At 37.7% G+C, this 12,405-nt stretch overlaps 1 protein-coding gene and 1 pseudogene across 1 annotated transcript in view; one reads left to right on the forward strand and one right to left on the reverse strand.

Moving 5' to 3' along the window:
* The window catches only part of TRHDE (thyrotropin releasing hormone degrading enzyme), a 367,225-nt gene that overhangs the window by 73,365 nt on the left and 281,455 nt on the right, over nucleotides 1-12,405 (forward strand). The gene's annotated exons all lie outside the window — the stretch shown is intronic.
* On the reverse strand, nucleotides 490-560 carry LOC118525141 (U4 spliceosomal RNA; annotated as a pseudogene).

Genomic DNA, 12,405 nt, shown 5'->3' on the forward strand with positions numbered 1-12,405 from the left:
GAAATCAGAGAAAGTCACTTCGTTGTATAAATATTGATTTGCAAACTTAACTGTTGAGATTTACATTATTCTTTTTAAAAATTTTATTTAAATTCCATTAATTAACATATAGTGTATTATTAGTTTCAGAGGTAGAGTTCAGGGATTCATCAGTTGCATATAACACCCAGTGCTCATTACATCAGGTGCCCTCCTTAATGCCCATCACCCAGTTACCCCACCCCCCACCTCCCTTCCAGAAACCCTCAGTTTGTTTCCTATAGTTAAGAGTCTCTTATGGTTTGTCTCTCTCTCTGATTTTGTCTTATTTTATTTTTCCCTCCCTTCCCCTATGATCCTCTGTTTTGTTTCTTAAATTCCACATGAGTGAAATCATATGATAATTGTCTTTCTCTGATTGACTTATTTCACTTAGCATAATACCTTTTAGTTCCATCCATGTTGTTGCAAATGGTAAGATTTCATTTTTTGATGGCTGAGTAATATTCCATTGTTTATATTAGCAATAATCGCGCCTCGGATAAACCTCATTGGCTATGATACTGCCACTGCGCAAAGCTTATTCCATTGTTTATAATTACCACATCTTCTTTATCCATTCATCTGTCGATGGACATCTCAGCTCTTTCCATAGTTTGGCCATTGTGGACATTGCTGCTACAAGCATGGGGGTGCAGGTGCCCCTTCGGATCACTATATTTGTGTCCTTTGGGGAAATACCTAGTAGTGCAATTGCTGGGTCATAGGGTAGCTCTATTTTTAACTTTTTGAGGAACCTCCATACTGTTTTCCAGAGTGGCTGTATCAGTTTGCATTCCTACCAACAGCGTAAGAAGGTTCCCCTTTCTCCACATCCTCACCAATATCTTTCATTTCCTACCTTCTTAATTTTAGCCATTCTGACTGGTGTGAGGTGGTATCTCATTGTGGTTTTGATTTGTATTTCCCTGATGACAAGTGATGTTGAGCATTTTTTCATGTGTCTGTTGGCCATTTGCTGAATATATCTGTGAAGTCCATCTAGTCTGGTGTGTCATTCAAAGCCCTTGTTTCCTTGTTGATCTTCTGCTTAGATGATCTGTTCATTGGTGTGAGTGCGGTGTTAAAGTCCCCTACAATTATTGTGCTATTATCAATGTATTTCTTTAATTTTGTTATTAATTGGTTTATGTAATTGGCTGCTCCCAAGTTAGGGGCATAAATATTTATAATTGTTAGATCTTCTTGTTGGATAGACCCTTTAATTATGATATAGTATCCCTCTTCATCTCTTACTACAGACTTTGGCTTAAAATCTAATTTGTCTGATACAAGGATTGCTACCCCAGCTTTCTTTTGATGTACATTAGCATGATAAATGCTCCATCCCCTCACTTTCAATCTGGAGGTATCTTTGGGTCTAAAATGAGTCTCTTGTAGACAGCATATGGATGGGTTTTTTTTTTTTTTTTTTTTTTTTTTTTTATCCAATCTGTTACCCTGTGTCTTTTGATTGGAGCATTTGGTCCATTTGCATTCAGAGTAATTATTGAAAGATAAGAATTTAGTGCCATATTCTTAACTATAGTTTATAACAGTCCATATTTTCTTGTCTTGGGCCAGGTGAAATTAACAAACATATTATCTGTTACTTTAAATTTAATTTTATGTGCCCTTCTGCTTACTGTGTCCAGTTTATGTTGTCAGTGTCTGTTGTTTGAGATAGTTTATAACTGATGTTTGATTGGCACTCTTCTCAATGGATATACTGTCTTATAGGTTTTTTTTGAAGAAAAAAAAAGTAGCATGACTAGGGATATGGTATAGAGAGACTTAATGGATCTAAAGTAAGGGTTAAGCTTCCTAAAATATCTTCTAGCTCCTTGACTCTAAAAGCTCCTTCTCAGGGCTGGAGAACTGATTGCTAATATACCTTGGAATAGGTCATTTATATTGTATTGCTTTCACTGAAAACTTACCTTGTGGTTGTTATTCTTGTTTGTCTAAACCAGCTTTACAGTAGAATCATATTTAATTTCCTTGGACTATATTGATTACTTTTCTTATAATTTGTTGTCATTGGACTTTGCTTTTCAGTACAAGATTTACTGAACATATGGCCAGATTAGATGGGTTGCTTCTTTATTAATATTTCAATAATCATTTTATTGGAATTTATTGCAGGTTAAACACTGATTCAAATACATTATTGCTTTAGTGGAGTAGATAAAGAGCTATTATTTGAGTTCTATGATATGAACATAAACTTTTGAAGCCTAAGTTTTTGCCTTTCTAAAATGGCATAAAATAATAGGACCTAGATCTTAGAGTTAAAGTGTGAGAGGATTAAAATGAGATAGTCTCTGGAAAGCACCAAGCACAGTGCCTAGCATGTGAGTGCTTAGCAGATGTTACTCCTATAATTATTATGTATAGTATCTTATTTAGTCTCTGCAGCAAGGTGAGATTTATTTATCCTCCCTACTAGGAAACTGAAGTCTGAGGAGCTTAAATGTCTTGTCTAATACCATGTAGCTAGTAGGTCATGGACCAAGCACTGGTGCCCATACAGTTCATTTATTCATTAATTCAAATCAAGCTTTTGAGTCTTACTGTGTGCCAGGCCCTGGGTTGGATTCTGGTGGTAAAATGATGGAAATAAAAGGGCATCCCATGCAAGTGAGCAACATGAGCAAGGGCTTGTTGGTCAAACAACATGTTGTGGGAGGTGTGAGCATTGCAGGCAGTCTGCTGCAGTTGCATGCAAAAGGCAAGACAATTACAGAGAGTGGTACGGGGCCTGGACTGCCCCTAGTCTAGTACCTGCAGAACTGTGTCAGGGTACAAGCTGAAGCCATGCCCAAGCTCCCAACTGCCATCTGCAGATCTTTTGTCTTTCCACTCCTTGCTTAGTCATCCTGGCTTATGGATGAACACCGTTGCCCACATATCTGTCCCCTAAGGATGCACACCCCAAGTAGCATGATCCCCTCTTGGAGGAAGGATCAAAGAAGAGGCCAGTGCTGGCCCTAGTAATGAACTCTGGGCCTAGTAGTATGTAACATTTAACAACTAGCTTTGAGGAATAGTTCTGTAGCTTTTGGGTATAGTTCCTGCATGCATGGTGATTGATAATTTTATTTATGTTAATGAGTAAGGTGAAGGTGAAATAGTGAAGTGGAACTTCACTTGTTCCTCAATGACATGGTGACTTCATTGCTAAATTATATAAGTTTTTGAATAGTGGATACATTATTTTTTTAAAATATCTTATTTATTTGAGACAGAGAGAGAAAGAGAGAGAGTGGGTGGGGAGGGGTGGAGGGAGAGGGAGAAGCTGACTCCTCACTGAGAAGGGAGCCCGATGCGGGGCTTGATCCCAGGACTCCGAGATCATGACCTGAGCTGAAGGCAGTTGCTTAGCCGACTGAGCCACCCAGGTGCCCCGTGGATACATTATTTTTTTGTGCCTACGTGTAATGGCTAGAGACACAGTACGTGTTTTTTTTTTTTTAAGATTTTATTTTTTTATTGTCAGAGAGAGAGAGAGAGAGCATAAGCAGGGGGAGCAGCATGCAGAGGGAGAAGCAGGCTCCCTGCTGAGCAGAGAGCCAATGCGGGACTCGATTCCAGGACCCTGGGATCATGACCTGAGCCAAAGGCAGACTCTTAACCGACTGAGCCACCCAGGCGTCCCAGACACAGTACATGTTTAAGTTTACTCTGCATTATTAACATTTTCTCCATCACCTTCTTATGCCTAAAGAATCAAGAAAACATTAAATGAGTCCTGATTTATAGCATTTGCTGATTTCTCTGGTGTAAATACTCTCACCATGACCAATTTTAAGCTACTAACATGATGTATGCATGCAAATTTGGGAAGAGATGTGAGTAGCACACTATTGTAGAGTAGAATCTATCATACAGATACATAGACATAAATAACTTCAAATTCATAAATAATAGCAAAATGATTAAGAAATTATGAGTTTTTAATATTTATTATATTTGTTTTCAATATAACTTATTTAAGTTTGTGGAATTTATTTTTAATTATGAGCACTTTTAATATCCTGCTTACTGAATTTTGGAAATTTAATAGTGGTCTTTTGTGAACCAGTAGAAGCCAGATCCAGAACACCATTGTGCTGTTTGGGCATGGAATTCTGGGTTTTTGGGTATCTAAAGCATTGTCTAATGGGGTGGAGTAATGTGTCAGCTTCCAGGGGGCATAGCTCCTTGGCCCTTGAGGAGAGACACAGGTGGAGAAGAGGAAGAGAGAGGTCCTCCAAAGCTTAAGGCCAGTGTAGGGGCCCTTGTCCCTCATCAAAAGACAATTCTGAAGCCAGATCACAGAGTGCCTTCTAGTATGCTTTTGATACTTCTCAGTGTTTAAGGAACTAAGTGTTCCTTAGTTGAGTGAAGCTACAGCATAAGCATAACATATCTTGGAAAAGATTCCATCATTTTCCTCTGCTATTATGGGCCAGTCAGTGGACATCAGGACCTGTTGTAGGAGCCAGCTCCAGCAAATTGATGTTTGGGCTGTTTGAGCATGGGATTCTGGATTCTTGTATATCCCCAACAAAGAATCAATGGGTAGCTCTGAAGAAATGTTAAATTTTGAAAGATCTGTGAGGGTAGAGAGGTAGAGAGAGACCTTTACTCAGGTCTGCCATTAATGGCTGTGGAAGTTGTCTCCTCATAAAAGCATCCAGCCAAGATCGTGGATATGCAGGCTGAAATCCAGTTGGTGCACCCTTACCAAGTGTAATTCTTCTGCCCAGATAGAACCAATGGAGTTGTCTGCCCATGAGTTGTAGTTTTGTCTAATTGTTCTTTTAGGGGAGCATCTTTGTATTAATTCATCCTCCATAAGGGAGCACCATTTTGCAATTTGCCTGGAGATGGCCCCTCTTTTCTCAAGCACAAGATACCTTTTGTGCTGCTGTACTAACATATGTGGCAGCTGTATCCCTTGTTTACTGCCGAAGGTCCGGTACCTAACTTAGGGTCTGGCATATAGAAGGCACTGAGTAAATACTTGTTGAATAAATGAATGAAGAAGTACAATGACATGTAAGATTCGTATTTCAGAAAGACCTCCCTTGGCAAGTGTGTAGAAGATGATGTATTAGTTTACTAGGGCTACTGTAACGAAATAGCACAAACTGAGAATTTTAAACAAGAGAAATTTATTGTCTCATGGTTTTGGAGGCTAGAAGTCTGAGATCAAGGTGTCAGTAGGGCAGTACATCCTCTGATGATACTAGGGAAGGATCTGTTCCAAGCCTCTCCCTTAGCTTGTGGTAGTTCTCTGGCTTGTGCCAGGATAACTCCAGGCTCACATGGTTCTCCCTGTGTATGCATCTGTGTCCAAATTTCCCCTTTCTCTAAGGACACCAATAACATTGGATTAGGGGGCTCACCTATTCCAACATGGCTTCATCTTGATTAATTACATCTGCAACAACCTTATTTCCAAGTAAGATTATACTTTGAGGGTTAAGACTTGAACATACGAGTTTTTGAGGGATGTAAGCCCGTAACAGTGGCTTCAGAGGGGACAAAACTAGGAGCAAATAGAAGAGTCTAAGTGAGAGATACTGATGTCCAGGACTTGAGTAATATGAATTGGGGTGAGACAAGGATCTTTCCATTCTAAAATCAGTAATATATTTATTCAAAGTGGAGGCCATTACGATGTTTTGTTGAATATTGTATGTTCTTTTTCACTATGTAACAAATTATCTCAAAAATCAAGTGCTCTGACACAACAACATTCATTAACTCACAGTGTAGCTGGGGCCTCCTTTGGTTCGGGGTTCCTCATGAGGCTGCCCATTAAGGTGTTGGCAGGGGCTACAGTCGTAAAGGCTCGACTGGGGTAAGAGCCACTTCGAAGTGACTCACATGGTTATTGGGAGGATTCAGTTCTTTGTGGGGTGCTGGCATTGGCTGGAGGCTGCCCTCAGTTCTTTGTCCTATGGGTCTGTCCGTAGGACATCTCACAACATGAAAGCTGGCTTTATGACAGTGAGTAAACTAAAAGAGCCAGGTAGATGCAAGACAGAAATCATAGTCTTCTGTAATCCACTCTCAGAACTGATAGCCCATTATTTTTGCCATATCCTGTGCATTAGCAGCATGTTATCAGATCCAGCTAACACTTACGGGGAAGCAATTACATAAGGCCATGAACACCAGCAGGCAGAGGTCCCTGGGGACTGTCTTAGAGTGTCTGTCTACACATATGTTTTGTTTGTGTGAGTAAAGATTTGCCTTGAAGTAGTTGCTCAACTTTTTAAAAGTTTATATGTGCCAGTCATCTTGGAATTTATTTCTTTAATCCCATTAAAGTAGTAGAAAGCTTCTGTTTTCTGGTTTCGTTCTCAGTGTGTATATGCTATGTCACCTCTCTTCTGCATTACTCTGGACTGTTGATAAAGCATTTACTCACTTTGGTCCCTGATGGTGGCCTTGATCTTTTCTGTCTAGGAGGAATGCTATGTGAGCAACTGTCTAATTGATTCAGGTTATTTTTCTCTTTTTTGCTGTGTACTACTTTAAAGAGATTGTTCAAGGAGTCATTACAAGTCTTAGTATATTTAAGTATACTGAGGGGGTCAAATCTCTCTTAATTTGTCCCACTCTTCATAGTGGAGACAACAGGATTCTTTTCCAGATTAAATGTTGTTTGGAGTAATTTCACAATGGAAATGAAAACCTGGAATGCTTCACATCAAATTTGTGGTGGCTAATACAATACTTTCTTAAACTAGAAATAAAAATGCATTTTAGTACACTTCAATTGACATGCATTCTTTTGAGATCTATATACCCGGAGAAGTATGTTAGTACTTTGATGGATCTGTATTGCCAGCATAATATCAACTGTACAAATTTTCTGGAATTTTTTGTGACTTTAAATCATTTATTTCTATATTTGTTTTGAGTTAAAAACATTTTGTTTAGTAGAGGTCTTTTTTGCTAATAGATTTTTTCCAGTAGGATATGGTATATGGAAAGTTTGATTTTTTGTTTCCCTATTTCATGGTTAATGGATTTTGCTTTTTCAAGCTGAATTGTATGTCTTTCCCCTCTGACATGTTTCTAGCTTCAGGGAATGCAGTCCCCTCTGGTCCATTAATATTAGGAACCGTCAGTGATGTAATCCTGTTTCATTTCTACTATGGATTTTATACCGTGGTTATGACTTCTCATACATAAAGTTGAGTTTAGCAAAGCATGCAATTTTACCATTTTTCCCTATGAATATCTTTGCATTCCTAAAAATGCTAACCATATATATCAGAAATTCATTTGCTCATACAAATATTATGCAATCATCGTGGAAATACATAGTTTTATTTCTAATCTGCCTGACTTTATTTTGTTTTATTGCCCTTATTAGACAAATAGGTGTTCTCTATGCCTCTGAAATTCCTAAGCATTTTATGGCAATCTTGAAAGGAATATCACCAGCAATGCTGTTATTAGAGTGACTTTATTTGATGCCTGGGAACAATGAACGCAAACATCGTTCATTTTTTTCTTTCCTCTGTTTTACTTTTCCTAAGAGGATTTTATTACAAGGTAATTGGCGTTGTTTTGGCTTGTAGACAGATATATACCCTTACAGTGTCCTGAGCAGTAAGACCCTGCTTACTTTATACTGAGGCCTAATTGTTGAGGATGGTAATTTGTGAGTATAACTAATTGCATGTGCAACTCTGATCAAAGAAGGCCAACCTGTGTGGCTTTGGAATTGACTTTGATGTAGAAGAAGAGTGTGGACTTTGAAGTGAGAAAACCTGGTTTAGGTTTTGGCCTATAATTTCCTAGATGTATGACTATAAATGAATCACTTCTTTGGATCTTACTTGCCTCATCTGTGAAATGGGAATGGCTGTCATGCATTTCTCATTCATGATTGTTAGTTATCCACCAGAACATGCTTGTCTTGACACAAATCTGAGAGGTAATACAAAAGTAGAGATACTGGATTCTTCAGTTGGTGGAATATACCATTTTCCATATACCATGTATTTTTTTCTTCAGAACTACAACTTACTCTTTTATTTAACCTACTCAACAAACACATATGCAAACACCACTTCACACCTTCTCCCTCCACTTATTCTCGCTGGACTTACCTAATTCTTTAAGTCTCTAATTTCATGGTTAATTGCATCTTTCAATATTCCAGGAGACAGAAGATCATTGGCACAATTTTTTCCCTCTTGAGCATCCCTCCTTCTTTGGTGAATGGCCATGCCTGGAGGCCAGTGGGAAACATAACCGTGGTGACAGCGGTGATGGTGATGATAGCTGCCGCACACATCTCCCTGTGCCATGCACGTTATATATGCCAACATATTATATATTGTGTAATATAATATAGAACATGATATATTTTATATTAATTTTTTATAGGAAACCGAGGCTTGTGTAGGTTGAATAACTTGCCGAAGGCCATATAACTGGTAGGTAGTAGAATATCAGATTGATACCAAAGCCCATTTTTTTAAAAGATTATTTATTTAGAGAGAGAGAGAGAAAGAGGGAGAGCGGGGGTGGGGAGGGGTGGAGGAAGAGGGAGAGAAAACCCAAGCAGACCCCCGCTGAGGACAGAGCCCTGAGCCCCATGAGAGGCTCGATCCCACGACCCTGATATCATGACCTGAGCCAAAACAAGAGTCAGACTCTTAGCCGACTGCACCATCCAGGTGCCCTCTAAAGCCCATGCTTTTAACCAGTGCCTGCCTGTTCTGATGTATGAGCCCAGAATTCCAGCAGATGGTTATATGCTAATTCTACTTGGCTAGGTTAGGATCTTCTAGGTACCAAACTCCCTTATTGAAGTTGCTCATGAGAAATGAGGTTTGATAGAAAAATGGGTGTACAGATGTATCCTAAAAGTTAAAACTGAGTGTGTTTTCAGAATATATGAATGGATGTTAACAAATAAATCTAATAGTCCATTTAGAAGAGAACGTGGCAAAAACTCAAAACATCCATAGTGGTTATGGCTTAGCAAGAGAGACAAATGTTAATCTGGAAATCACACAAACACACAAAGGTGAAATTACTCTGAGGACAGGATCATTGTCAGTGTTTGCTATGAGAATCTATAGTGAAAGAATCCAAACCTAGCCAAAAAGAACTATCCATATGCATACAGTTGACTGTGAACTTGAATGAAAAGTTGTAGCAGAACCTTTAAAACATGTTTATATTTCTGTCATATACACCTTGTTCAACTAATAGTCGACCCAAAGGAAAAGATGAGAAATTTCTCTAAATTTTTACAAGTAAAAGGCTTTATAAATTGGAACAAATCCTTAGAAAAGAATGAAACCTTGGCAAGTGGTCATCCTATGTGTGATAATCTGACATGCTGAAGAGACAAGCAAAATTAAGAACAATGAAAATAACTTACGTCCTTCAGGGTTAAATAGGATCCTACATTGGTCTGGAAAATCAGTTCTGCCATGTCACAGAAGTGTAGATTACAGAATATCTCCAACTAAAACTTTTATTGTAAATGGCCCTGAAACAATTTCTTTAACAGATACATGAAAAATTCTGCCTGGATATCCAAACAGTTGCAAGCATTTAATCTGCAGGATGTGACTGACTGACAGCCATAATAGAGAAAGCAGTACAATGCCTGAAGATTCTTGGAGAAATTATGAAGGAGGCTTTGTTGCCTATTCTATTCTTACTTAACTCATCCTATTGATTTTGCCGCTTCAGTATCTCAAGACTCACTATACTTCTCTTCATCTCCATCACTAGTGCCTCAGTTCAAGTTACTACTGTCTTACCGGGACTATGGAAACATTTTTATTTGCTGCTCCTCCAAGTCACCCTAAATTAGAGCCTTCTTTTTTAAATCCCACCACTGGCTTTCCATTTCACTTACAGAGTAAACCCTTAAGATAGACAAGTAGCCCAGCACATTCTGGACACCTCCCGGCTTTGCCTTCCCTCTCCTTTATACACTCCCTTCCTGCCATAGTTGTGGACTCACCACATTCCCTTACATGATAGAGTTTTGAACATGCTGTTCCCTTCACCAACTTAACTCATCTTCTCCCTACAGATACTGGCTCAAGGAGGCTTTCTCTAAGCTTCCATACTAGGTCAGATTCTTGTATTATAGACTCTTACAGGAACATTGACCATGACCCTGTCCTTCAGAATAATTTCACCTTGGTGTGATTTTCAAATTAACATTCTTCCCTGCTAAGTCAAAACCATTAGGGATGTTCAGTTTTTGCTCATAATTGTAACTCCAGAATGTTCATTAAACATAAACTGAATGAATCTGCCTATCAGCTTTGGAATTTTTTGAAGAAGAGGAGATTTGGGCAACTTTTCATAATTGTGTCTGTTTTACCTACTAAGAATATTACTAATGCAGATAGAAACAAGTCATTCTTCACCAAGATGCCTTCTCTGTCAATGTGTGAATTCTTATCTATATCATTTCCATTAAAAATAAAAAACATACAGCAGCATCAGGTATTAGAAAGCCATTGGGGTGGCAGGTGAAAGTGGTGGTGATTGGTCATCATTTCTCTATCTTATTTAGCTATGATTTCCCACCCCCATTTTTATATAGATTGCCCACCTTCAAGATGGAGACAATTACTTTTTTCTTCACTGATACTTTTTAATCTCTGCTTAAAAATATGATCGAGTAATTATAGACTTCCTATATAGATCTGAACTGAGCAGTTTACTTGCCACTATGTTGTCAGTTTGTGTTATGTCTTGAGTTGCTAGGAAAATGGTCACAAATTTTGGGGCTCTCCACAAAGATTTCCCTTAAACACTAGTTCTATCAAATGTTTATTAGTGCTGTATTTTGGAGTTTTCTAAGATTTTCTGTGTGTTTTTCTAAATGATTACTAGAATTTTATTAAAAGTGGCCCTTTAATGGTGATAAATAGTTCCTTTGGTAGTCTTGCAGAAAATTATACTGTTTTGGCAGCCCATTGTAGGGATTGTTCTAGTTGAATAATGAGTTTGAAATTGAGACAAACTACTTGTCTTTGATAGGATTTGACAAAATCAGTAACTCTTTGTACTCTCTGCTTTTCTAAAAAATTGCCCAATAAAAACCACAAATAGAATTGTTTAAATTTTTCACTGTGGAGCTAGCTCTTTTCCCCCCTACAGTTGTGGGTTTGTGTGTTATTGACTTAGAAAAATGGAATATAAATTAAATTTTATTTAAAATTTATTGACCATATTAAAAATACATTGAGATTCAACATTTTGTTCACAAAAATGACCCAGCAATGCAGTGAGCAGAAAAAGCAAACAGTTGGAGCTCTGTTAAGACAAAACTGGCATGTTTAATCTCTGATCACTCACTCACTTATTCATTTAAACACATTTGCAAGGAATTGATATCCAGAATATATAAGAAGCTCATGTAAACCAGAAAGGAATATATGGAAAATATAATGGAGAAATTATTAAGGGGTATAAATAGACAATTTACAGAAGAGGAAACTTGAATGAAAAATAATAGTAAATTATTATAGTAAGTGATAGTAATAGCCAACTTTTATTGAACACTTCTTTGTGCCAGATTTTCTCTTGGTGCTTAATTTTTAAACCATTTAATTTCTCATTAAAGAAGTATTTTCATCCTTAGTTTATAGAGGAAACAACTGAGTCATAGAGCAATTAATGATATACTTATGACTACTTGGATGCTAACTGGAAATCTGGCTTCAGATCTCTCATATTTTTATGGATATTTGATCTTACTAGTTAGCAGAGAAATATATATTAAAATAATAATCAGAGATATCTTACAACAATCAGATTTTCAGAAATGTGAAAATTAGATAATATTAAATTCTGGGTGAGGATGGGAAGATGGAGCCCTCTTCTACTATTGGTGGGGGCATAGGCTGGTATGGCCATTTCAGAGAGCAGCTTACAGCTCTTAGGGAACTTGGGTATGCTAATCCTGATGTCCCGGTACTTCTACCCTTGGGCATGTGCCAGAAAGAAAATATCAAGTCAATGCACGTGGAGACAAACCCTAGGATGCTTATTGCCTCGATGTTGGGGTTGTGGGGAGTTGAAAGAACCATGGCAGGTTTTTTTTTCTTTGTAGTTTCAAGTTTTTATTTAAATTCCGGTTATTTAACATATGGTGTAATATTAGTTTCAGGTGTAAATTTAGTGATTCATCACTTACATGCGGCAGTTTTTTTTTCCCCTAGGTGAATTGATATCTTGGCATATTTAGAGGATGGTATAATATGGAATACTCAGAAAAAATTAACTAGATTTTACAGTTAGAAACATGGATAGATCTCAAAATTAGTTGAATGGACAAACAGTAAAAGTAAAAAAGAGTGAGATGATAACATAATATCATATATAAAACAT

This window comes from Halichoerus grypus, chromosome 6, assembly GCF_964656455.1.
Source record: "Halichoerus grypus chromosome 6, mHalGry1.hap1.1, whole genome shotgun sequence".
Taxonomy (NCBI): Eukaryota; Metazoa; Chordata; class Mammalia; order Carnivora; family Phocidae; genus Halichoerus; species Halichoerus grypus.